Source organism: Phocoena sinus, chromosome 5 (genome assembly GCF_008692025.1).
Source record: "Phocoena sinus isolate mPhoSin1 chromosome 5, mPhoSin1.pri, whole genome shotgun sequence".
In the NCBI taxonomy this organism is placed as follows: domain Eukaryota; kingdom Metazoa; phylum Chordata; class Mammalia; order Artiodactyla; family Phocoenidae; genus Phocoena; species Phocoena sinus.
This window is the reverse complement of record NC_045767.1, coordinates 22,475,618-22,500,307: the sequence shown is the minus strand read 5'-3', so window position 1 is coordinate 22,500,307 and position 24,690 is coordinate 22,475,618. Positions and strand designations below refer to the sequence as shown.

The 24,690-nt window shown below is 38.6% G+C and overlaps 1 long non-coding RNA gene across 1 annotated transcript; it reads right to left on the bottom strand.

Annotated features, from left to right (window-relative positions):
* Window positions 1–1,125: 1,125 nt before the first annotated feature.
* On the bottom strand, window positions 1,126–24,044 carry LOC116753886. Its single transcript, XR_004349909.1, has 4 exons — window positions 23,913–24,044; window positions 10,570–10,689; window positions 4,527–4,676; window positions 1,126–1,184 (listed from the first exon to the last, which is right to left on the bottom strand). It is a non-coding gene; the product is annotated as an uncharacterized LOC116753886 (long non-coding RNA).
* Between the last annotated feature and the right edge of the window lie 646 nt (window positions 24,045–24,690).

Here is a 24,690-nt window from a genome sequence, read left to right as displayed (position 1 = left end):
GAGCTCATCCTGGCCACAAATGTCCTGTGTTGGTGGCAACAGTAAGAGCAGAAGCCCATTTCCTCTGGAGCACCCTGCAGCCTCTACGAGCACTTCTGAGTCCCATTCATCTCCACAAACAGGCATTGAGAGCAATTGTTTAAAGGTGAGTAGGGCAGGGTTCTTTCTCACTTTGGCTCTGATGAATTGGAAGCCTTAATATTGTTAAGAAGTCAATTCTTCCCAAATTCATCTGTAGATTCTATGCAATCTGAATCAAAATCCCAGCAAGGGTTTTTTCTTGAGGAAATGACTAGCTATTCAAAAATTCATATGAAAATATGAAATACCCATATTAATCAAAACAACTTTGAGGGACTTCCCTGGTGGCACAGTGGTTAGGAATCCACCTGCCAGTATAGGGGACACAGGTTCGAGCCCTGGTCCAGGAAGATCCCATATGCCACGAAGCAACTAAGCCCACGAGCCACAACTACTGAACCCACATGCCACAACTACTGAAGCCTGTGCGCCTAGAGCCCATGCTCTGCAACAAGAGAAACAACCGCAATGAGAAGCCTGCACAAGAAGGGTAGCCCCTGCTCGCTGCAACTAGAGAAAGCCCTCCCACAGCAGTGAAGACCCAACACAGCCATAAATAAATAAATAAATAAGATTTATTTAAAAAAAAATCAAAACAACTTTGAAAAAGAACAGAGTTGGGGAACTTATATCATCTGACTTTAAGACTTATTATAAAGCTACAATAATCAAATCAGTATGGTATTAGCAACAAAATAGACAAAAACATTAAGGAAACAGATTAGAGATTCTGGATATATTTATATAGAAATATATATATTTATATTCAATTGATTTTCAACAAAGTTAAAAAAGGAGAACAGGCTTTTCTTGTCATTCCAATAAATGGTACTGGAACAATTTGATATTCACATGCAAAAAAATGAACTTCAATCTGTACCTCCTACCTCGCATCATATTTAAAAATTAATTCAAGGGCTTCCCTGGTGGTGCAGTGGTTGAGAGTCCACCTGCCGATGCAGGGGACGTGGGTTCATGCCCCGGTCTGGGAGGATCCCACATGCCGTGGAGCGGCTGGGCCTGTGAGCCATGGCCACTGAGCTTGAGTGTCCAGAGCCTGTGCTCCGCAACAGGAGAGGCCACAGCAGTGAGAGGCCCGTGTACTGCAAAAAAAAAAAAAAAAAAAAATTAATTCAAAATGGAACATAGATCTTAATGAAAAACCTAAAACTTTAAAATCTAGATCACAAATACTTTTCTCCTATTTTCTTCTAGAGACTTTAAAGTTCCAAGAACAAAAACACATGTCTGTACACAAATGTTCATAACAGCATTATTTGTAAAGGCTCAAAGCTGAAATTAACCCAAATTTCTATGAACAGGTGAATAGGTATACAAACTGTGGTATATCCATACAGTAAAATACTCAACAATAAAGAGGAATGAACTACATGCAACAAATGAATGAATCTCAAAATAATTATGTTGAGTGAAAAAAGCCAAACAAAAAGGAGAACAGAAGATTCCATTTTCATAAATTTCCAAAAAATGAAAACTAATGTATAGTGACAGAAAGTAGATCAGTAGTTGCTAGAAATGGGGAGGGGGCAGAGTGGGGGATTATAGAGGGGCAATGGATACTTTTGAGGTTGATGGATATGTTCATTATCTTGATTGTGATGATGGTTTTACAGGTGTGTGTGTGTGTGTGGTGTGCGTGTCTGTGTATCTCAAATTGCGTATTTAATTATGTAGAGTTAACTGTATTTTAATTACATACTTTTAATTGAATTTATTGTTTTTTCTACAGGCTTGATATTTTTGTGATATTAAGATTTTCCAACCCAGACCATACTCAGTTGATTGCTTTGCCTTTGGGCCCTTCAATAAGTTAGTATAGATTTTTTTGGTTTTTGTTTCTTGTTGGTTTTTTTTTTAATATTGGTCCTTTATTTTTCTTTTTAGCTTAATTCTTTATTGCTATCTGTTTTATGTGTGTTTGCTTTTTCTCATTTCTGTGTCTGTTTATTGACAGTAAGGGAAAGAAAAGCTATTGATTTTTAAATATATATGGGATCAAATTATCAAATTCTCTTTTTTATTACTTTAAAACTGATTTTTTTAGGTGTACAACTACATCATCAGCTCTATATATTTTTTATACCAGTGGTTTTACAAATTATTTCATTTAACATTTTTTATTGCTCTCATTGAAACTTCTAAAATAATGTTGATTAATAAATGATGGTGGGCTTCCCTGGTGGCACAGTGCTTAAGAATCTGCCTGCCAATGCAGGGGACACGGGTTCGAGCCGTGGTCTGGGAAGAGCCCACATGTGGAGCAACTAAGCCCATGCACCAGAGCTACTGAGCCTGCGCTCTAGAGCCCATGAGCCACAACTACTGAAGCCCACGCACGTAGGGCCTATGCTCCTCAACAAGAGAAGCCACCGCAGTGAGAAGCCCGCGCACTGCAAAGAAGAGTAGCCCCTGCTTGCCGCAACTAGAGAAAGCCCATGTGCAGCAACTAAGACCCAACGCAGCCAAAAATAAAATAAATAAAATACATAAATTTAAAAAAAAACAAAAAACGATGGTGAACATTTCTGTTTGCGCTCTTAAAGGAAATGGCTTTAGCACATGTATTCAAATGATGTTTTAGGTAAAAGTGATAAACATCATAAATACAGAAACACCTGTTCTGGTTTGCTTTCCTTAAGTATAAAGGTTGGAAAGCTAAAATAATATTTTCCAGAATTCCTTGCATTGAGGATTTTTTTCGTTCTTTGATATTTTCTATATTTTTCAAATTTTCTACAATGAACACATAACTTAACCCAAGTACACATAGCTGGTAAGTGGTCAAGCCAAATAAATATACACAAGTATATCGGTCAAAACACTGTCCCAATGAGCATGATTGCTTCTCATTGGATTTATTATTGTATTGTAATTGCATTATTTGTTATCTAAATTTTATTTGCATTATCTATCTCACTTGGAAGATTGAATAAGAACAGCCCAGCATACATGTGGGCACTTGTCTTTTGGTGATCTCACCTATGTATTCTTTGCCTTTGCTGCTTTCAGCCCTGTTCACTTGTAACAAATTCTACTTGTTGCTATAATGTGATCCTTTTTGTTCTTACTTTGTTACAAAGCAAGCTACTCATTTGTTGAGGAGGGGCAATTTCAATATTTCAGAAGCTGATTTTGTCCCTCTCTGCTCTTACACTTCAGGTGTGCCTCTACCAGATGTTAATGTGCTATACGAAGGTGCCTCTCTACTTAACCCAGATTTCATAGGATAATCAAATGTCAGAGTTGGAAGAAGACTTAAAAATCATTCTAGTCTGGGCTTCCCTGGTGGCGCAGTGGTTGAGAGTCCACCTGCCGATGCTGGGGACACGGGTTCGTGCCCCAGTCTGGGAAGATTCCACATGCCGCGGAGCGGCTAGGCCCGTGAGCCATGGCCGCTGAGCCTGCGCGTCTGCAGCCTGTGCTCCGCAACGGGAGAGGCCACAACAGTGAGAGGCCCGCATACCACAAAAAAAAAAATCATTCCAGTCTATCCAGTATTTTCATTCTCCAGACGGGAAGGCTGAGGTTCAGATAGTCAAGCTCAGAGTCACATGGATTCTGAAAAGCTAGGAATAGAATCCAGAACTGTCAATCTGCACTCCAGTGCCTTTTCCATGATTCCAAACTCCCTTCACATTTCCTATATTTTCGTCAAAAAGCCTATTTTGGGCTTCCCTGGTGGCGCAGTGGTTGAGAATCTGCCTGCCAATGCAGGGGACACGGGTTCGAGCCCTGGTCTGGGGAGATCCCACATGCCGCGGAGCTACTAGGCCCGTGAGCCACAACTACTGCGCACTGCGCACCGCGCACCGCGATGAAGAGTGGCCCCCGCTCGCAGCAACTAGAGAAAGCCCTCGCACAGAAACGAAGACCCAACACAGCCAAAAAAAAAAAGCCTATTTTAAGAGTTAAGCAAATTTGAATTATAACTACATTTCAAGAGAATACTTTTTTTTTTTTTTTTTTTTTTGCTGTACGCGGGCCTCTCACTGTTGTGGCCTCTCCCGTTGCAGAGCACAGGCTCCGGACGCACGGGCTCAGTAACCATGGCTCACGGGCCCAGCCGCTCCGCGGCATGTGGGATCTTCCCGGACCGGGGCACGAACCCGTGTCCCCTGCATCAGCAGGCAGACTCTCAACCACTGCGCCACCAGGGAAACCCCAAGAGAATACTTTGAAGCAAAATTTTATAAAAGAATTCTCTCTCTCTCTCTCTCTCTCTCTCTCTATATATATATATATACACACACACACACATACACATTAAAATGTGTAACAAATAGAAAGGGGGAGGGGAGAAGGGAGGGGAGGGGAAGGGAGGTCATCCATTTATGGCTCACTTTAACCCAACACTGTACACAGTCCTTGAGTTCCTGGGAATTTGGCTCTTAACTTCTGTCTTTCTAGGTTCCACACCTTCTTACCCTGGATTGCACTGACAGTTTCCAAGCCGTCCAAGGGAAGATACAAATCTGTTTCTGTAGCACAATGCTTTAACTCTAAAAGCCAATTCTTCTGCCTCCAAATTTCAGCTTTAAGATCTCATCTTTACAGAAAGCAGGTGCAAAGTGTCACTGAGTGGGAAGCAGAAAGTGGGAAATCAAAACCTTCTCCTTAGATAGGATGACCTTCCATGTACTCTCTTGGAGAGGAGGAACCGCCTCCTCTTTCCTATTTCTGAGGTTGAACTTTCTGTCCTGTTTAAATGTATCACTAATGTATCTACTGTTTCTACTATGGTTTTAAACCATTTATTGCCCCACTAAATTAACCATACAGTTTACAATGAAACAAAATCTTTTAAATGGTAATATAAATGAGGGAAAATCTGATTTGTTAGATCTCACCACTCTGTCTTAAAACTTTGGCTTCACTAAATCTTGATAGTCTCATTATCTACATAAAGGACCCTAACTTCTACATTCTATATTCTCTCCACAAATGTTGGCTAATTTCTCAGATGGTTCTCACACAACCTTTTTTTTTTTCTAATTCGTCACTGCCTTGCTTCCTTATTTCTTGCCTACCTCTGTTAAGCCCTTTGAAAAGAACCAGCTCTCTCCTCCCATGCATCAGGTGCTTACAAGGCCCTGAAAAACATCGCTGCAATTACAGACTGATGAAAAAAATCTCTTATCACTGAATCACCTGAGTTAGCAAATGAGTGGCACTTCCCTGTCTTTATAATCATTGTTTCTGCTTTTTGCATGAGTGTGATAGACTGAAGTCTAGGCTCCTATGTAAATGTGTGACCCGCCGTTTTCTATAACAGGGATAATGTCTTCCTCATGTAATTAGGCATAAAAGCTTTGAACATTTTGCATTTCCTCGGTATATCTTCATCCAAATTTGTTTTTTTTAAGATAAGACAACAGGCCTCAAATGGGGTCACTCATACTAAGCCCCACATCACCAAACCAAGACTTAATTACAGTTTGGGCTCTCCCAGAAATGGAATCTCACACCAGTCAATCAGGAGTTGCCTGATCAGGAGTAGTGAGGTAATCTGCCTGATAGACCCGTGCTGCCTGATAGACCCGTGCCATCCCCTAAAGGAAAATAACCTTGCAGTAACCAATTTGCTTTTTGCCTGATAAAACTTCCTTGTTCCCACTCCCTTCTACCTATAAAAGCCTTTCATTTTGTGCAGCTGCTCAGAGCTTCTTTCTATCTGCTGGATTGGATGCTCACTGATTTTGGGGACTTGACCTCAGTAATGAAGCAAGTCTCTGGCAGGCATATCTGTACCTCTGATATCACTTGAATTCAGGGGATGCCAAATACAGCTATGATGTTTCTGCTTAAGAATTTTAATCCTTTTTAAAATGAGCTGTGAATAACCAGCTATATTAATATTAAAGACTAGAAATGTGACTCAGTTTGAGGAAAAAACCTCTCAAAACAAAATACCTCTGATATAAAAGAATGTCAAGTCTATCAAAAATTAAATTTGCAGGGCTTCTCTGGTGGCGCAGTGGTTGGGAGTCTGCCTGCCGATGCAGGGGACATGGGTTCGTGCCCCAGTCCGGGAAGATCCCACATGCAGCGGAGAGGCTGGGCCTGTGAGCCATGGCCGCTCAGCCTGCGCGTCCGGAGCCTGTGCTCCGCAACGGGAGAGGCCGCAACAGTGAGAGGCCCGTGTACTGCAAAAAAAAAAAAAAAAAAAAAAAAAAAATTAAATTTGCAAAATATTCAAGGAATTCCAGAAATATAAAATTATTTGTGAAAAAAAGTTTTGAAAGGACATAATACACACATGGCTATTGGACATGTGTTTTGTAAACCTTGGCTCTTTTTTTTGCCAGTTTATATGTAGAAATATTAGAAGAAATATGGATTTGGGTACTTTCTGCTAGATATTTAAATTTTCTTTGCTTTTTACTTAAAACAAGATGAGCCCTTGCAAAATGCTTTATTCAGTGTTTTGTGCTGTGAAGAGGGGAAATCAATTAAGAACAGCTTCAGAAACAGATTTCACATGCTAATAATCACTTTAAATGTTGTTATTAAAAGAGGAAAGTAAATATGTTACTTAAGCCAATGTGAAGAGAAAAATTCTTAGAGGAAATGTATCTCTAGAATAATGATGAAAGGTGAATTGGTATCCTTTGTTGAGGGGACAGAAAAAGACATTCCTGGATGAGAAAACACCTGAACAAGGTCATGGAAAAGTAAAACAACCTGGAGTCATTTTGAGAGCTACAAGTTCTTTAATATGGCAGAATCAAGAAATAGGTTTGCTATGGGCTGTGGAGGGTACCTGCCAAGCATTAAGGATGGAGAAGTAATCAAGGGCCAGGTAATGGATGACATTTTATGTTCCACCAAGGTGTTAGGGAATCCTTGGAGGGGGGCGGGCATCAAAGGGTTTCAAGACAGGGAAACATGATTAGATTTGTTGCTTTTGTACTATTGGCTTTAGTAGTAATAAGGAGGATAAAATGGAAGGTTGTGAGACTAGTGGCAGAATAGAACTAAGAAAATACCATAATAGTACAGAAAAGAAAAACAAGGAAGAGTGGTGATGGAAGGGGATGAAATTGAAAGAAGATAGGGGAGGAAGGTGAGAGTGAAGATTAAAGTGACTCTGTTGTTTTTCACCTGAGTTATTTCTGAATATGGGGGGATGCCAAGAAAGGGGATATAGGAGGGGGAGTGGCTTCTGGGAAAACATTTATTCCATTTTTGGTTTGTTGCTTTCAAGATGTCCAGAACATATAATTCTAGAGCTCAGGAAGGAATGTGAGATAAACATCTGGGATTCTGCAGCCAAGAAGTGAAGTTCCAATCTTGAAGATGGACATGATTGTTGAGGGAGACATATAGAGTGAGAAGACAGATCCAAAGACAAAACTGTTGGAAGCATCAAGATTTATGGAGTGGGAGAGAAAGAAAAGTCAGAAAGGGAGAGGGAGAGGGAGAGTTAACAAGAGAAGCAGGAGAGAATGGTGCCTTCCTTATATTTCAGCCAACTGAACTCATTACTCATTATTTCCTGAGAATAACAGATGCTTTCCTGTTTCTAAGCCTTTACGTATGACTTTTCATTCTTTCAAAAAGAGTTCCTCTTAAAGTCCTACTTTTCAGAGTCTAAAGTGGAATACCAGGTCTTTTGTGAAAACTTTCCTTATCTTTTCTGCCATAATCTCTCTTTCCCCTGTTTTCCCAGTAGCACCAGTGTCATGAAATTAGACACAGTTGTATTATTTAAGGCAATCTTTATATATTAATTCCTTTCAAAATAGCAATAAGGCCATTACATGTCAGTGTAAATAATATTTTAATGAAAAAATATATTTTCTAAAACAGAACAATTTAGTGAGAAAAGTAGCATTGTTTTACATTTTTGCAAACCTCTTCAATGCCTGGTTTACTAGAAGACAGCTGGATTATCATAACCATTTTTGTATTAAATCTGTTGTGATTAGCTGTTTGGCTGAAGGACAGAAAGAAAGTTCAGCCTTATAGCGATAGGTAGTTGGAAAAAGAAGGAGGAATTTAATAGCCTTTTCAGAAAACTGTGGATATTCTTTCTTTTTTGGATATACACCAAAACTTAACAAGGGGTTGTTTCTTAAAGGTTAGTTTGTAATGTGAACTCTGAAATCATATCAATAAAATGTTCAGACTGTTATATTAAAATCCATTTGTTTATCTTGCAATTTGGATGGCCATTTTCTACCCATGTGTGATTTTTGTAACATTGCTTACACATTTGTCATTTGGAAAGTATTGATCCACTGAGTTATGCAAGTCCTTGAAATGTTGACACTTTTCACTATCACATTTGTTCATATTACTATCATATTACGAATCGCATCAGAAAAGCCTTTAGATATTGGGAAACTGTCAAACTCACAGTGGTGGATACAATTTTTCCAAATTTTCGTTTTTACTCAAAAGCTCAAGTTTAATCATTGGAAACAAATACTGTGTTATTTTCTTTAATGCAAGAGTCTTACATCATTAATTTTCAAGAAAATGTCATACCATTCTACTCTGAATATGAATCCTTTGTATATATGCCTTATCCTTCCTAAGGGTAAGAGGAAAGAATTGGCTCAATTCCTATTTGTATTTTCCTTTTGGCTTATAGCTAAAGTTCTTGGGCTTAGTAGGTCCTCAACAAATATTTGTGGATTTGAATTGAATTTATTTCCACTGTGAATTTAAACTACTTTAGGGTTTTCATATGCCCCAGTATGCCTGAGACAATCCCCATTTATGCCTATTCCCTTGTACCATCCACTTTAGGATTTTTTCCTGATTTAAACAAGTAGTGTTAAGTGTTGTATTAAAATAAGCGAAGATCAATTTGATGGGCCTTTATTCTGTACTTGCAACTTCTGCTGTAGTCTCATCTAGAAGTATGAGGCTAATATGCAGGGAAAAGAATTCTCAGCTTAGGACATATAAAGAGAGTTGCCTGGTTAGAGAGAATATCTTTCTATTCTAGAACCTTTCTAAATATATATTTTATATATATGTATTATATATAAAATATACATATATAAAATAACAACTGCTGTTCAGGATAGCATGTGGAGTCTTAATTGATAAAATGATGTGCCCTTGGATTCAGGCGACTAGGAACAGTTAAATCCTTCTGGTCTTGAGGGTGGAGGAAGAAGTATTCAACACAGTTGCCCCTGCAATCTATTTGGTGTTCTAGCCAATTATGCCATGGCCCATGCTACAGATTTCATGATGTAACAAGCTGCCAGGCTGCTAGTCAGCAGGGTCATTAGGAAATGTGGGTAATTACAGATTAGTTGTCCACGAAATATGTTCAGGAAATAGAGGCTGGTTACCATATTGTGTACCGAGAGTGGTCCGAGTGCTCTTGCTACAGCAGTATCCCATGGTAAAAATCTTTAAAATTTTCTTATTCATGCCTTTATAAAAATGGCAATCAACTCTTTTGACAGTAATAGGCTAAAAGCCAAGAGTATTTCATGAAAAATTAAGTACTGAGTTTCTGTTTCTCAAAAAAGCTAATGTTGAAGGTGTAACTTCCAAAATTTTTAAATTCCCCATCCAACAATGGGGCCATAATTGCTGAGCATGTGAAAACTGAAAGTATCCACTTCAAAAGTTAATGTTATTTTAAGATGATTGTTCCTGGAGATCATGATTTAACATGTGAAGCTGCAGAAGGTGTATTTACATGTCACTCTGCAGCAGGACTTTCCATTTGGATCAAATGATTTTACTTCTACATTTCGCTCATTTTAGATTCCCAGTTTTCTTATGATTGTACAAAAAGTGAAGTGATAGCTGTTATTTTATTAGTTCTAACAGGATGCTAACTTCACAGATAGTTAAATGATGAGACTCTTACAACAACATATCAGGTGCTACAAATAAAAGCCAGCCAATTAAAAATGGTTCAAAAAAAAAAAAAATGGTTCAAGATTTTTTCCCATACAAATCATGGAATCAAAGTAAAACTATTTAAAGTTCATTCTGTTTAGATAAAGCATCTCACACTATTGTTAAAAACATTATAAATTTAGTTTAAAAGTTCAACAGTGATATAAAATTATTGGCTTATTTCAGTAATAAAATGAACACAAATTTTGATGGACAATTTTGTAAAAACATGGTAAAAGCAATGTTCCACTAAATTAAGATATATACATTGAAGAAATGTGCTTATCGTATTGGTTGTGGTACATACAAAATTCATAATTGCATCCTAAAAGAGCTGTGATGATATGTGAAATAGAAGCTATAGTTGTTAAATTTTATAAATATTTTGTATGTACATGCAGTTAGAGTTACTAAACTGTATACTTCTTTTTTTTTTTTACAAATTTGATGTTGAAATAAAAAAATAATTCTGATTCAGTGTGGAAGTAGATGCTTTCTCTCTTTGCTACATGTTATCAAATTTTAGAAATGCTTGAGCCCTTAAGGAAGTTCTTTGTAAATCAATCTAAGTGCAATACAATATATTCAACTTACTTGTAATTACTGAAATAATGAAAGTCCAAATAGTGCAAGATTTGATTTTGAAATTAGATAATAGATCTTTGGGATATCTTGAATGTCCTTTGTGTTCCCACTTTTGTTGGAGAAAATTCTCTGTGCCAAAATAGAATAAAACTCAAATAAATTTAAATTTGGCAAAACATTCAGAAGAATCATAGAGAGAGATAATTTGACAAATTTCATCTAATAAAACATTTATTGAATAAATATACTCTGAGTGGAGGCAAAAAGAGAGTACATGTGAAAATATTTTGGCTGAAATATTACTATATTTCAATATAATGCAATTAAAATGGAAAATATTCTCAATTTAGCATTATTATTGATCTGACCAGGTACCTCAGTAACTGTAGAGAGTATTTTCATAATTAAAAATAGTATGGGAGGGCTTCCCTGGTGGCGCAGTGGTTGAGAGTCTGCCTGCTGACACGGGTTCGTGCCCCGGTCCGGGAAGATCCCACATGCCGCGGAGCGGCTGGGCCCAGTGAGCCATGGCCGCTGAGCCTGTGCGTCCGGAGCCTGTGCTCCGCAACGGGAGAGGCCACAACAGTGAGAGGCCCGCGTACCTCAAAAAAAAAAAAAAAAAATAGTATGGTTGAAATAGAAGAAATCAACTGAAGATATTAACAGTTTCATATATATTAACAATAAAACACCATTTTAAAGATTGCAAGTAATTTTGTAACGAACATACAAAATAATAAGACCATAGGAAAATACCAGTGACATGATATTAGAGAAATATGACTAAGAAACTGATACATGAAGACATAATGAGGATAATAATTCTGTACGTATCATTTTTACTATCTATATTTATCTTCTTTAAGTGAAGATATACACATACCATATAATTCACCTATCTTAAGGCTTAATGATTTTTTATATGTGTATATAAGTGTGCAAACACCATTCGGATCAAGAGAAGAACATTCCAGCACCACACACACCCTTACGCCTCCTCCCAGTTGATTTGGCCCCAAATAAGTTACTACTCTTCTGACCTCTGTAACCAAAAAAATTACTTTTGACTCCTTTTGAACTTCATATAAATGAATATTACAATATGCATTCTTTTTTTAAATTTTTTAAATTTATTTATTTATTGGCTGTGTTGGGTCTTTGTTGCTGCTCGCAGCCTTTCTCTAGTTGTGGTGAGCGGGGGCTACTCTTTTGTGGTGTGTGGGCTTCTCACTGCGGTGGCTTCTCTTGTTGCTGAGCACGGACCCTAGGCGGGGTGGGCTTCAGCAACTGCCGTGTGAGCTCAGTAGTTGTGGCGTGTGGGCTCTAGAGTGCGTGGGCTTTCAGTAGTTGTGGCTCGTGGGCTCTAGAGCACAGGCTCAGTAGTTGTGGTGCATGGGCTTAGTTGCTCTGTGGCATGTGGGATCTTCCCAGACCAGGGCTTGAACCTGTGTCCCCTGCATTGGCAGGTGGATTCTTAACCACTGCACCACCAAGGAAGTCCCACAATATGCATTCTTTTATCTCTAACCTCTTTCAACATTGTAAAACTCATCCATGCTTTGGGGTATTACAGAGGTTTATTCCTTTTTGTTGTTGTATAGTATTCTATTATATGAATATACCACTTTTAAGTTATCCATTGCACTATTAGTGAACATTTGGTTTATTACCAGTTTGGGGCCATTATGAGTAATACTCCTATGGGCATTTTTGGTATATATATATATATATATATATATATATACTTGGCAGGCACACATAGGTAATCATCTTTCTTGAGTACATACCTAGAAGTGGATATCACTGTGTCATAGAGTTTGGGATGTTTAGCTCTAGTAGATATTGCTAAACAGTTTTCCGAACTATCACTAACACTATCACCAGCAACATTAGAGTTCCAGTTCCTTTATATCCTTGCCAACAGTTTGTATTTTCAGTCCTTTTAATTATAGCCATTTTAATGGGTGTTGTTGGTATTTTATTACTGTTTTAATTTGCATTTCACTGTTATTAATAATATTGAACACCTTTTTATATATTTATTGGTGATTTAGATACCTTTTTTTGTGGAGTGCCTATTCAAATCTTTTGCTCAGTTAAAAAATTTTGGGCTAAGTGTCTCTTTCCTATTGTTTTATATGAGTTATTTCTTTATTTTGGACACAAGTCCTTTGGGAGATATATGTATTTCAAATATCCTCTACCAATTTGTGGCTTCCTGTTTACTCTGTTCATGATGGCTTTTGATAAAGTAAAGGTTCTTAATTTTAATAAAGGTAATTCATCAGTATTTTATTCTATGATTAGTGAACTGTATGTTCTATTTGGAAATCTATGCTTTTCTCAAGGCTATAAAGGTATTCCGTGTTTTCTTTTTGAAAATTCATTATCTGACTTTTCACATTAAGGTATGGAATGTTTCTATATACTTATTTCTCACAGTTCTGGAGTCTGGGAATTCCACAATCAGGGCACAAGGCACTGGTGAGGTTCCACTTCCCGGGTTCTTGGCAGAAGGGACAAGGGGAACTCTGGAGCCTCTTTTATAAGGGCACTAATCCCATTAATGAGGGCTCCACCCTCATGACCTAATCACCTCCCAAAGGTCCCATCTCCAAATACCATCATATTGGGGATTAGGTTTAAACATATTAATTTCTGAGAGATACAAATATTCAGTCTATTAATTCAGCCTTTTAATGCATCTCAAATTAATTTTTATGTAAGCTAGGAGTCATATTTAATTTTTTCCAGTATTGTATCTCTTTTTTCTGGTATCCTTTTATTAAAAAGACTATCATTTATTTTACTGAATTGCAATAGTGACTTTGCCATAAATCAAATGATTTTATATGCATGAATCTGTTTCTGAATTCCTTACTTTGTCATACTGGTCTGTTTGCCTGTCCTTGAACCAACACCACTCTGTTACAATTTCTGTTGTTTCATGACAAACCTTGATATCTTTATGTTCCTCCAATCTCTTTGTTTTTCTTCAAGATGCCTTGGCTATATTAGGTAATTTGCATTTTCATATAAATTTTAGAATGGGCTTTTCAATTGGCACACACAAAAAAGTCTGAGATTTTGAATTGTTTGTAAATCACTCTGGGGGAGAATTGACATTTTTACTACCATGAATCTTCTGATCATAAACATAGAATATCCTTCCATTTATTTAGGTCTTTATAATCACATTAGCAATATTCTGTACTTTTCAGCACAGAGGTTTTGCACATAATTTTTAAAAAATTTTTGTTATTTTTATTTTTTTGCGGGCCTCTCACTGTTGTGGCCTCTCCCGTTGAGGAGCACAGGCTCCGGGCGCACAGGCTCAGAAGCCATGGCTCACGGGCCCAGCCGCTCCACGGCATGTGGGATCTTCCCAGACCAGGACACGAACCCGTGTCCCCTGCATCGGCAGGCGGACTCTCAACCACTGCACCACCAGGGAAGCTCTGCACATCATTTTTTAGATTTATTCTTAGGAGTTTTATTTTTCAGTGCCATTTATAATGCTATTTAAAATTTATTTTCATTTTCTAATTGTTCCTAGTATATAGAATACAATTGAGTTTTGGATATTGATATTGTTTCCAGTAGCTGTGTTTATTAATTCTAATAGTTAGTACATTCTTTTAGACTTTTTACATACACACATACATACATAATCATGTCATCTGCAAATGACAACTTTACTTTTTTCCCTAAAAAAGTAAAGTTTTTTACTTTTTACTCTTTGTTATATCTTTTGTTTCTTTTATTTGTCTTGCCTTATAGCATTGACTAGTACCTCCAGTACAATGTAGAATAGAAGTAGTTATAGTGGTCATATTTATCTTAATCCTAACTCAAGAGGCAAATGTTTAAAATTAACCATTAAGTAAAATGTAGTTGTCAATTTTTAAAAAAGATATTCTTGCTGAAATAAGACAGATCCCTTACATTTCCAGTTTGCTAAGAGGTTTGGGTTTTTTGTTTTGTTTTGTTTTTCCTTGATCATACTTTTCCTGCATCTATTGAGATAACTATATGTTCTTTTCCTTTATTCTGTTAATGTAATGAGTTACACTGAGTTTTTTTTTTTTTTTTTTTTTGCGGTAGGCGGGCCTCTGACTGCTGTGGCCTTTCCCATTGCGGAGCACAGGCTCTGGATGCGCAGGCTCAGCGGTCATGGCTCTCGGGGCCAGCTGCTCCATGGCATGTGGGATCCCCCCAGACCGGGGCACGAACCCGTGTCCTCTGCATCGGCAGGCAGACTCCCAACCACTGCGCCACCAGGGAAGCCCACACTGAGTTTTAAATGTTAAATCAATCTTGCATTTCTGGAATAAACTCCATTTGGTCTCGATGTACTACCCTTTTTATATGTCCTTTATTAGATTTGCTCATATCTCACACAGGACTTTTGCGTCTCTGCTCATGACAGATATTTACCTGTAATTTTCTGTTCTTGTAATTATTACACTTAAGTCATCTTTAAATGTTCAGATTAAAAATTTTAAATTTTTAAAATTTAAAAAATTTCCTTTAATGTATGTAGTTTTTTCCCAGAAAGACTTATATTTTTAAATAACCAAAAAATATAGGCTTTTATTTTTATAATTAAAAAGTCTTGGCTTCAAAATAAATTAATAAATATATAATTAAGCAATTTATATTATTATTTAAACTTGGGGCAATCTTTGAAGAACGTGTTATTCCCCCACCCTTTTCCAAACATTAAAGGGACAAAATACAGACAAGCATTTCTTCTTTGAGTTTCTACATTAAAGGCACTGGGTAATTTACCAAAGCAGTGCAAAAGAAACACCAAACGTGAGAAAATTCATTTCAAGGAATTATTAGTAGTGCAAAAGTAACAGCCATACAGAGCAACCCAATTCCCCAGGAAACTTCATAAATAGTAAGCTTATTAAGCTGAGGGCATGATAAATTGTGATAGGTGTGCATATTATATAATAAATAAATAAATGATAACTCCAAGGCCAGCCAAGACATGGTAAGTTAATAGCAGATTGGATGGCATTTGACAGTAGAAAGCTTTTGATGGAGAAAGTTCTGGATTTTTCAGTAAAGAACTACACAGAGCATATGGTTCACTGAGACAGGATAGATTTTGTTTTAATCAAATGTTTTAACTAATCTGTGAAATCGCTAAAATTTTACATTTCTTCACAGATCAACATAACATGAAAATTAGTTAAAAGAAAATCACTGAATTTCAGTGTAAAGTTTAAGCTTGTCTTTAATTTCCAGTTGAGTAGAATGCTTTCATACTAACAGAGTCATACAGATTTTTCTAGAACCACTTATTTGAATAACACTGATCATTATATCATAACTAAGATAACTTTAGAGTATCTTTATTTATTATAAGTAAAGTGAGTTGGCTTTTTGCGTGGGTTTTTGGCTATCTTGACATATAAAAGTAATTTGGGGAGAAATGGCGATTCAATAAAATTTCAAGAATCAAGAAGTGGTGCTGATTTCTTATTTGGCTTATATTTCTCTTGCTTTCCTTAGAATTTGCACCTCCACATAATTGAAAACCACAGGGCTTCCTGACCATTAAATCCTCAGGGTCAGGCTGGCTTTCCTTGCTTTCATTTCTTCCCTGCTGCACAGGCCCATGGGCTGTAGCCTTCTTCACCATCCTTTAAACAGTGTTAGCATCTTCTCTGGTGCTTGCTGGCCTTTTGATAATTCTAGCTACATGATGGGAAGGGTATATATAGTCTCTCCAGCTCCCACTTCCTTGCTGCCCTGAAATCAAGCATAGTAGATGCTTCCCATTTCAGAATTTTACTGTCATTCATTGTGGGATAGAATCTTGATAAAAATGATCAAAGAAAATTACAAAAATTTAAAAAACTTATAACATTTTTGGAAAAGACTTTATTTTTTAAGCAGTTTTAAGTTTGCAGCAAAATTGAGAGGAAGATACAGAGATTTCCCATATAACGCCTTCCCTCACCCTTATAACATTTTAATGCCTTTTGTTCCCTCACAGTTTCCCCCATGGCTAGAAGCCCTAGAAACTGAGGATTCCTACCTGCTCTATATGTTGAGAGCAGATTTCATGTGTTCCTAACTTTCCTGTTTCTAGGCCCAAAGATCCCTTTCTTTGTAAAGGCTTGCTTTCCCTCCATAGGCCTGAAGATGCAAAATGAAAAGTGTAAGTCAGTGTTAGGGTACCTGTCTCAGCACCTTCCAGTCTTGACTCCTTCTCAATGGCCTCCTAACTCAAGATAGAACACATTCCCCTATGATGTTACCACACCTAGAAGCTTTCTTCGAATAATCATGATTACTGGGGGTCTTCGGATAATATAAAAATAAATAAGCCTGAATGAGTAAAGCTTCAATTTTATTAATGCATAATGCCTACCGTATCATGAGGCAAAGGTTATGGATGTCCTTAGTTTAGCCCAAAAGTACTCATTTCATCAAGGTTTATGTATAAGTCACTGAAACCCCCTCCCTCATTCAACCTTTCAAACTTCTTCCAGTTTTAGTTCCCCCTTCCACCCCACCATAACCACTGGCACCCCATAACAATGGGATGGAATGGAAGCCTTATTTGGAGGCATGATGGAAGGGTGAGTTAAACTTTGGAAGCCAGATCTTTCCTCGTAATTAATATCAGTACACTAAGTGAACACCAAAATCCCATATACCATTCATGTCAGTTAGGGGAAAAGTAAACTCAAAATGTTCTAGGATAAAAGAATGTTACGTTACTCTCCTGTTGAATTAATAAGATGATAGCTATAATTATGGCTATTCTATGTATTACTGGCTCTATTATTAAACAACTGAAAAGGCAAGTAAGAACACCAAAGCATCATGGAGGTGGCAACTGAAAGAAGCAGCTCTCCCCCAATACCTTTCATAGGTTTGGGGCAAATAAAAGGAAGAAGTTGGAATTTATTAAAACACGGAAGTTTGAAAGGGGACCCGTGGGCCTGGGCCAGCCCTCTGAGGAGGGGTTGCTGCTCGGCTGGTGGTGGTATCATGAGACTGGTTCTGCAAAGTGTCAGAATAGCCACAGAGTGGAATCAAGGTCAGCTATTAGAAGAAACTGCTATAGGAACTGGAAACAATCCAGCAGAAGCAAGTCCCTTCTCTCTGCTCTGGCCTTGCAGTCTCTGTCCAGCGCCCTCTATTGGCAGACCTTATGAGGAGCCGCTGGCAAAGCAGAAACGCAGTCTGAGTCCCAGCTTGAGCATCACAGAGCCGATGTAGAAGGGTGGATTTGAAGCTGAGAGGCCCAGTATGATAACTGCCATACTGCACACAGATCCTTGTGGGATATATGTAGTGGGTGGGATAGTGAAGGGACCAAAAAAATGATGATAGAAGGAGAATCAGGTTAGTAGGTGTCAGAGGAGGACACAGGAGATTTTTAACAGTAAGTATTATGGCTAAAGGAAGACCATTGGTTTTACAGTTGAGATCTGGCTAGGAAGGCATTTGCAGAGAGTCATTGAAACAGATGTTAGATTATAATAAAGTGGACACAGTCATGTTGACTACTCTTTCAATAATTTTGGCTGCAAAAGGAAGGAGAGGAATAGGGAATAACCTAAAAAGATAGCAGGGTTAAGAAAACGTGAATTTGAGGGGGAGGGGGGAAGGAGAACTGATAAGGCATTTCCTTGAAAAAGAGGAAATACTTTCGTAAAGATGGAAAAGAATGAGTGAAGTTATAGAAAAAAATATGTGGAAAGGAAGGAAGTAGACACAGCATTCGTAGGATGATTTTAACTAAATCATTAAGGTAATTGATGAGGTGCTTTTCTGAGGATGAATATGGCTGTGCTGGGATGGGGACCTGAGGGAATGAAGATGATTCAGAACACTTCTTGTGTGGAATGTATTGGGGGCAGGAAAATTCCATACATCAGATTGAAAGAATCTAACAAAATGATTCCTAGAAAATGTCTGAACCAAACCAGGAATAAGAATTATACACACTCTGGGGGGTGTGTGTGTGTGTGTGTGTGTGTGTGTGTAAGATTCTAAGCCTCCAATTTCTGTAGTCCAGGGTTTTACAGCTGAGGTACTGTTGACATTTTGGGCCAGATAATTTTTCGCTGGGGACGGAGGGCTGTCCTGTGCATTGTAGGGTGTTTAGCTGCATCCTGGCCTCTACTCACTAGATGCCAGTAGCACACCGTCTTCTCACCCACATCATGACAATCAAAAGTGTTCCCCAACATTGTCAACTGCCCCTCAGAAGCAAAATTACCCTTGGTTGAGAATCACTGCATGTTTAAATTTTCTTAGATTTATCTAAAACCATAAACTGAATTCAGTCATTTTCTTTCAAATGACTAAAGGCAATGAAAGATGGTGCTGTAATTGCATTGTTCTGTATCATTTAAGTCAAATGGCATTGTTGGTTAAAGACTGATGCCAAAGAGTATAACTTTAAGAGTATAGACCCAATTCCTGGCTGTACCTATTAGTTCCATTTTTGTTCAGTCACAGACTTCCCCTTTCACTACCTATGTTGCAAAAAAATGTATTATTTTTCACAAGGAGACTAGGACAAAGTGAATAAATGCATCGGTACAAATCAGTCATTCATACAGATCAAAAACAGTGTATTTATTAAAGATGGTCATTTACTGCATCTTTCTGTTAATCCAGTTCCTCATGTATCTTTTTTTTTTTTTTTTTTTTTTTTATTCGTTACGCGGGCCTCTCACTGCTGTGGCCCCTCCCGTTGCGGAGGACAGGCTCCGGACGCGCAGGCCCAGCGGCCACGGCTCACGGGCCCAGCCGCTCCGCGGCACGTGGGATCCTCCCAGACCGGGGCACGAACCCGCGTCCCCTGCATCGGCAGGCAGACTCTCAACCACTGCGCCACCAGGGAAGCCCCTCATGTATCTTTTTACATTACACATGTTTACATTACATGTGTACTCTTTGAAATTCATTTGAAGAATGTAATAATTTATATTTGATATATATGTTTGATAATGTATAATTTGATAATAAGAATGCCTTCTATTTAATTTCTTTCAAAAGCAGATAACCCTTGAAATAGTTACATTTTCCTCCCCCCTTCTTTCACAAGCAAAAACGAGGTAGAGGTAATTAGTATAATCGTATGTCACAAATGTTCTCATACACCAAAGGAAGGAAATTATTTACTAGTTCAAAGTTGTTGAGATTAGTTGTCCTTGGACTGAAATAATATTTGTGTATGCTGGCTACCAAATACAGTTGCCCGTATGCTTCCACTTCAAAATCTTATAATTCTTTTTTTTTTTTTTTTTTTTTTTTTTTTTTTTTTATGCGTTACGCGGGCCTCTCACTGTTGTGGCCTCTCCCGCTGCGGAGGACAGGCTCCGGACGCGCAGGCTCAGCGGGCATGGCTCACGGGCCCAGCCGCTCCGCGGCATGTGGGATCTTCCCAGACCGGGGCACGAACCCGTGTCCCCTGCATCGGCAGGCGGACTCTCAACCACTGCGCCACCAGGGAAGCCCAATCTTATAATTCTTATTAATGATTTGTTCTGCTAATCTTTAATGATGAACATCATTAGTCAGATGTTATCTCGAACTCATTTTGCATCTTGGATATTAATGTATATGTATTTGTCTTTCCATTACTTCTGTGGCAAAAGCATGTTTACCATACTATAAATCTTATCAGTCTTTGAACAAAAGTTACTTAAAACCCTGAAACTGTGTTATTTTGTGATTTTGAGTTGCCACTGTACCTGGGTAGTATCTGTTATTTATTTGCTTGTCTCCTGAGGGTACTGGTAATGCTTAATGATTTACATCCCAGGGTTTCCTTAACCAAAACAATTTTGTAAGGAGACTAAAGGGTTTGTTTTTCAAATGAATGGTTGTACTAACTAGAAATCATGGCTCTGCTTTACTGGGCTTAAAACAAAGTATCTCGCATCACTCTAACATCTGGATTTCATTTATTGCTAAGGCAGAATAAAATTGGTTTGAAAAGAGTGAATTGAAATCAGTTTTAATGATAATGATCATTATCTGATTTTTTTTTTTTGACTGAAAATTTCCCTCCAAGTCAGGTTCTGTAATGTTTAACTTTGAGTGTGTACCTCATAGGAATAAAAGTTAGAGCAACCCAATCTATTCCTCTTCTACCTCTGACTTAAAAAACTACTTACCTAATGAAAAATGGAGTAAGAGACATAATCTTCCTTGATATTTTGGTGCAATGGCTCTGTTGGATTTCATATATATATATATATATATATATACACACTTGTATACACATGGAATGTGTATATACACAAGTATATATATATATATACTGGCTTTAATTGCCTGCACGTGTTAAAACATTTTATTCCACCAAAAATATAATACACTTGGTCTAGATTTTACAGCTTTTCAAACTGATTATCTAAATTCGGGTGATTCTTTAATTTTTAAAATGCATTTACAAGTGGGATACATCAGAAACAATGTGTCTGAAGTATCTCATGCATGCATTAAATTTTCCTATAGTGACAACATAACATTTTAAAATTGTCAACCTGTGCAAATCTTCATGCCTGTTTATGTATGCCTTTCAAAAAACTTTTCTTACATTTTGTTGAAATTCTATAGCTATCTGGCAGAACAGCTGTCTTGCTCAAACATTACTTCAATGTTTTGATTTTTTAAAAATCTACCTCTTTTTTTTTTTTTTTTTTGCGGTACGCGGGCCTCTCACTGCTGTGGCCTCTCCCGTTGCGGAGCACAGGCTCCGGACTCGCAGGCTCAGCGGCCATGGCTCACTGGGCCCAGCCGCTCCTCGGCATGTGGGATCTTCCCGGACCGGGGCACGAACCCGTTACCCCTGCGTCGGCAGGCGGACTCTCAACCACTGCGCCACCAGAGAAGCCCAAAAAACCTACCTCTTAATTAAAGATGTAAAGAAAGATTTTTTTCAAAGACATTTAGAAGAAGTGTTTCACATATGATAGCTCTATTCCCAATAATCCTAAACGTTACTACTATCAGCACTAAAAAGGAAGAAAAAGATAGTAATGGGAAGAATAGAAATATGAAAAGAGAACTGGAAGTTATACTTTAAATGATAGACAAACTTCTCCTGGTAGTTGAAGCTCTTGGAGGCTGGCATAATTACCCAAGTTGGAAAGATGGAAAGTGGAAGGAAATGCTACCCCTAGGGATACTTAAGGCCAGATTTGCCAAAGTGCTGGAAAACAAAATGCAGGAAAACCCCTGAATATGTCGTCAGGGCAATGGCCTAAGTACCTCCAGATAACTTTCCCTGTTCACCATTGATGGGGTAAGAAGGCTCTGAGTCTGGTTTGCTCTCTCACTGATTCCATTGTGACCTCAGGCAATTTGCCTCACCTGGCTGCCTCTTTCCCCTCTCCTCAGAGAATTTAGAAAATGACACTTGGTGGGACTTAATGTTTATAACCACTTCAAGATTTCAAAGAGAAAGTTATCAGAGATGGACAAAGTATAGTTCCTTGTCACTCTACATGATGGTAAATGAAAGCTGAAATCTGGAAATAAAGTCCAAACCAGGTTTAATATGTTAGTTTAAGTTTGCATTTACTGTGTTTCCATTTAATTCAATTTGATTCTATGCAATTTCATTCCATGTGTATTTATTAAGGAGCGACGATTACCTTCGGAAAACTCAAAATCCAGGGCCTGCAGAAATTGGTTCACTGGCCATCTTGGAAGGCAAAAGGGTTCCTCTACTTGAAGGACAGAAAAAGAATCTCTCAAATTCCTATGTGGTTCAGCAATTCTATAATATCCAGAGGTGAAGCTCAGTGGGAAAACTGGGAGACAGTACAGTCAACCCATTGGCAAATATTTTTGAGCTCCTGGTTGGCTGCAGAGGCTGTTCTAGACGCTGGGGAATTCAGACTGAAATTCAGTCCCTGGATGAAACTATGGATGAAACCATGCTCTCTCAGGGCCTTATTTCACAGTTCTGGTAAAGGATATGATCCTATTTCTACTACTGTACTTCATGCTAAGAGAGTGAATGGGAAAGCGTCCTGAGCCGAAAATGGAGAGACCACTACGAATAACAATAACAACAAATAGACAGCGAGAGCCTCCTGTGTTCCAGCACGGAGTTAAGCGTCAATATCCATCACAGTTCTTCAAAACAGCCTTTTCTTTTCCAAATACGAGGGGCCTGAGGCTTAGAGAGCCATGGTAACCAGCTAGTGGGTGGCACAAGTGTGACACAAACCCAGGCCTGTCTTGATTCCAAAGAGTTATAAGGAGTAATGAAATCTGGTCAGCGGAACGTCTGCTCTCGTACTCCGCGGTGGCCCTTTTATTCTCTCTTTGCTCAGTTTTTGCTGCCTGTTCTGCAAATAATTAGCAATGTTGTACGAAATTCCTCACTTTTGTGGGAAGTCCATTGCACTGACCTACAATGAAAAGCTATTTCCTTCCAAAGACTCTGAGCTAAGGCATCTGCGTTGCCATCCAGAAAGGAACATCTTAGAGAGCAAAGGGAGGGGTTAAAGGAAAGATTTATTAAGCAGTTACTATGTGCCAGGCACTTGTTTAAAATTTGTTTGAAAAACAAGTGTTTAAAAACATTTCATTTTGGGACTTCCCTGGTGGTCCAGTGGTTAAGGCTCCGTGCTTCCACTGCAGGGAGCATAAGTTCGATCCCTGGGAACTAAGGTCTTGCATGCCATGTGGCATGGGGAAAAAAAAAAAAAATCTCATTTATTTCTCAGAGAAACTTCAAAAGAGGAGAATATCAAGGTTCAGAAAAGATAAACCATGCACCCAAGGCTGTGTAGAAAACAGTGGCAGAGCTGGGGTTTGAATTCACATTAAGCTCCTGCCTCTCCTCCGACCTGTGCTGCCTCTGAAAAAAGTATACTTACAGTATCTTGCTTGGTCAAATATTCTTATGATTTAAATAAATCAGTGAGGGACTTCCCTGGTGGCGCAGTGGTTAAGAATCCGCCTGCCAACGCAGGGGACACGTGTTCAAGCCCTGGTCCGGGAAGATCCCACATCCTGCGGAGCAACTAAGCCCGTGCACCACAACTACTGAAGCCCGCGCGCCTAGAGCCCATGCTCCACAACAGGAGAAGACACCTCAATGAGAAGCCCATGCACCGCAATGAAGAGTAGCCCCAACTAGAGAAAGCCCACGTGCAGCAACGAAGACCCAACACAGCCAAAATAAACAAATAAATAAATAAACAAACAGTGAAAACCACCACTACTGCAACAGCACAGAATAGATCTCTGCTCAGATATCACCTCCTCAAGACAAAAAGCTTCCCCTGAAGTAGCCAACCTCCCTACACTACCCTTACAGCTTTATTTTTCTTCGTTGCACTTACCACCTTCTGACGAAGCCCAGGGTTATTTGTCTTTGTCGTCTGTCCTTCTTACTAGAATATGAGTGTCTAGAGGGTATGCATCTCATCTGACTTGTTAATTTCCATATCCATCATGCCTAGAACAGTGCCATCATGCCTAGAAATAAATAATAAACATTTATTAAATAAATGCATGAAAGCAGGTTTTTAAAGGCAGGGTAGATAGCAAACCTGCAACAGGTTGAAAGCACAATGTGGTTTAGTCTCGAAAAGATCACCTTGGTGCAACAAATGCAGTGATTTGAATTAAATTTTTTTTTTCGTAGGTTAAAAGTGATTCCCAACTTAAGAAATCACTACTCGTTATCTAAAATATGGCTCAATATAAGGCTTCACTCAAGAACCCCATCAGCATTATTTATTTTATTAGGCATTTTTAATAGTACTTTATAGACATTTTGTCATTGTAAATAGAAATGTATTTACTTTAAATATTATTACCTTCCAGAAGCCTAAGGGCAAAGCAAACATTTTAATTTATCTTGCAAAGCTATGAAGTTAGAGAGAGGGTGGAAAGATTGATGAAAAATGAAAAGATCAGGCTTCCCTGGTGGCGCAGTTGTTGAGAGTCCGCCTGCGGATGCAGGGGACATGGGTTCGTGCCCCGGTCTGGGAGGATCCCACATGCCGCGGAGCGGCTGGTCCCGTGAGCCATGGCCGCTGGGCCTGCCTGTCCGGAGCCTGTGCTCCGCAACGGGAGAGGCCACAGAAATGAGGGGCCCACGTACTGCCAAAAAAG